The sequence below is a fragment of the Galeopterus variegatus genome, unplaced genomic scaffold, assembly GCF_000696425.1.
Source record: "Galeopterus variegatus unplaced genomic scaffold, G_variegatus-3.0.2 Scaffold2054, whole genome shotgun sequence".
Classification (NCBI taxonomy): domain Eukaryota; kingdom Metazoa; phylum Chordata; class Mammalia; order Dermoptera; family Cynocephalidae; genus Galeopterus; species Galeopterus variegatus.
The window spans coordinates 17,631-21,156 of record NW_007728165.1 but is presented as its reverse complement, the minus strand read 5'-3'; positions in this window follow the sequence as shown (position 1 = coordinate 21,156).

The following is a 3,526-nucleotide window of genomic DNA, read 5'->3' as shown; positions in this document are numbered from 1 at the left end:
CCTGATGGAATTTGGACATATCATCCTCCAAAACTCATGTGAAAATCTGATCCCCAATGTGTCAGTGTTGGGAGCTGTTTGAGTCATGGGGGTGGATCCCTCATGAATGGATTAATGCTCTCCCTGGGGGGAGGGGGATTAATGACTGAATTCTCACTCTATTAGTTCCCGTGAGAGTTGATTGTTTAAAAGACCCTGGCACCTCCCCTCTCTCTCTTGCTTCCTCTGGCCATGTGATCTGCTTGTACCTGCTAGCTGCCTGCCACTTTCTGTCATGAGTAGAAGCAGCCTGAGGCCCATGCCAGATGCAGGTATCCCAGAATCGTAAGACAAATAAACCTCTGTTCTTTATAAATTATCCAGTCTCAGGTATTCTGTTACAGCAACACAGAATGGACTAATACAATGCCCTTGTTCAAAATGAAGATGAATTAACAGATGCTTTATATAAATGGAAGAATTTGTTTCTCTGCTAGCATTCAAAAGTGACTGGAAAGGAAGTAAACACTGCAAGTGCCTATTATATTCGATATTTTGCTCATTACTTTACATATGTCACCTCATTTAATCATTAAAGCAATTTGAGACTTTGAAAACCTAAGCACACTCAAAGATATAAAATAGTAAATGGCAAAGGGAGGATTCAAAGCTCAACCTTTTTGACCATAATATTTATGTCCTTTTCACCAATCCACATTACTTTTAAGAGTCTGTGAAAGCTGTATTTCTGACCACTGTCTATCTTGTTGGCTAAATTGCAGAATATAGATCAAAGAGGCTTGTAAACTGAAAATATTCTACATAAGTACTGTAAATAGGCAGTACAATAGTACTATATAGCATTTAATACACATCTAGTGAATGAATAACTAAGTGATTTTATGGTATTATTATTGTAACTAGTGTTAGAAAGAAGCAAGGAGTATTTATTATTTTCCTTTCTGAGTCACATGACCCAGTCTATATTCCTCATTAATGGATGTTACATTAAAGAAGAGTTTTGTCATCAAATGCATTTAAGAAAAAATGAATGAACTTAGATTGCTTTCTGCACTGTAGAATTTCAGTCTGGAAAATGTTAGTGCATTTTATAGTCTTGGGAGAGTGACATTTTGTATGCAGGACTTCCCTGAGTTATTTGACCCTTGAACTCTTTTTGTGGAGAACAGCATCCGCCAGGACTAGTATTCTATGGATTCCACTTTAAAGTGTTATGAATCACTTGTAAAATGATCTTACCCCTCAGAGAATATTATTCTTGAAGATGTGCTCTGCCAAGGTGTGTGAATGGCTACTTCACACATATTTCAGCACTGTGCTATGCATTTTAACAACTATTATATTCAATACTAATGTAATGGAAGCAGGGGACAAATTTCCTGCTTACAACCAGAACAGTTCCTGGCATGTAGTTGGTACCAATAACTATTGTTGAATTTGTGAATAACTACTTTTTAAGGTAGATTGAGCTTGGTAAATAAAGAGTCCTCAAGCAACTTGATTTTCAAAGTATGGAAATTAATTTATACATGTGGGTTACAGAACAATTTTTATCAATATTTAGTTACTCCTTTAAACATAGATATGAGAGTTTTCTACTTTATATTAGAGGATATAAAATATGACCTAATTCAGCTTAATCAGAATTATGCATATTGAGATGCTTCAATCAAGTTCAGAGATTTTGATGATTGAATATTGTGCATTTATGTTGTGATGAATGAGATGAGCAATCCTAAGCACGTGGGTGCTGAGCACTTACTATCTATCAGGCCCCACTGTAAGAATTTTCAATGTATTAATTTATCTGTTAACACTATGCAATCAGGTACCATTGTTAATACACTTTAAAGAGGAGAAAACTGAGGAAGAGAGCTGTCATATTATTTGCCAGTATCACACAATTAGAAATTGATTGGGGCGGAACTCAAACCAGGCTGTTGGCCCTAGGACTTATGTTCTTAACCCCTATGCAATATTGCCACTTCCTAGATGATTTCTTGTGGTAAAGTATGTGTGGAAAAATAATTTCTTGTAATAAAGGTGTTTCTTGTTTTGCTGTAATTTGCAAGTTTTACAGCAATTTTGAATCAAGCAATTATAACAGCAACCTTACTTTTATCTTTCTTAAAATTCATTGTTACAAAACATTATATTTTACCATGCTTTTCTCCATGTTCCCATGTTCTTTCATTCCTAAAAAAAACCCCAAAATTATATATTCAGTAGATTTATTGTTCCAGTTAATTTATTAAAAAAATAGAGAGATAATGTATCATGCACAGCCATAGAGAGGGTGGCATGAGCAAACAAATAAAAAGATGCATATGGAAATTCTAGCCCCATGGAATGTGTAACTTAGGAGGAGAGAGAGAACATCAAAAGCAAGCATAGAAGGGGATAGGTGCCATAAGAAAAGTCCTGGTGAAAGGCTATGTAGGCCCAAGGATAGGCCCAAGGAGAGAGAAAGAACTTGCATCAGGAAAGTGTTGCTTTGCCTCCCACGGATTTGTCACCCTTTTTCCCCAGGGTGACGGAGCCAACAAAGATTACTCAAAACCCATCTCTTCTGAGCAGTGAGAAGCCCCCAAAATGGGTGAATCTCCCAGAACCCTCAAGAGAGAGGCATTCCTTCCATTTGGGAAATTAACCCCAAATTGGAGTTCTCTTCCCACATTTATTCTCCAGACCAGGAAGTTATAGGAAGAGAACATAGGTGGGATTTTTGCTAAGTACATTTTAACAAGTTTAACAATAGAAGATGGTAACATTCAGTAAGACAAACAAGGTGGCATTCCATAATGCAATTTGCAACAAAAGCTTGATTTTAGCAAACATTCTCTTCTTACAGCAATTTCCCAGTATCTTTACATATCAATCAGTAACCTGTCTGTCTTTGAACCAGCAACCTTGCTGTCTTACAATTCTTTATCTTACAACAGAGACTATAGCTGGGGAAAATTTCCTGTCCTTTGCAAGGTCAATATTTGAAACTGCAAGGCTTTGGAAAACCAGGCCCTGTGAAGTACATTTGATTTATGCATACTCTACAGGAAAGTTTCCAGGAAATGATGATATTTGAGTTTGGATGGTAAAGAGTGGTTAGATGGAAAGATAAAGAGGAAATTACAACAAGACAAATAAGGGCATGGAGAAGAGCACAGGGTCTGTTTTTACATGTAGAGAGTTGGTAAAACATGCCACATTCAGTTGATTGTAAGCAGAGAAAGAAACTCTATTCTTTCTGTGACTAACACTGAAAACCTACTCTGTAGACTTGCTGCTCTCCATCCCTGGGATGAAATCAGGAACAGACTCTATAGATTTCCTGGTCTTGCTCAGCTCAGATAACAAAATGATGGTCTCCTTTTCCAAGCATTTAAAACATCCTATCCAGGGGCCGGCCCAGTGGCGCACTGGATAAGTGCGCCACTTGGGAAGTGCAGCGGCGCTCCCGCCCGAGGGTTCGGATCCCACATACAGACTGGTTCCCACTCACTGGCTGAGCGAGGCGCAGGAGCAACAC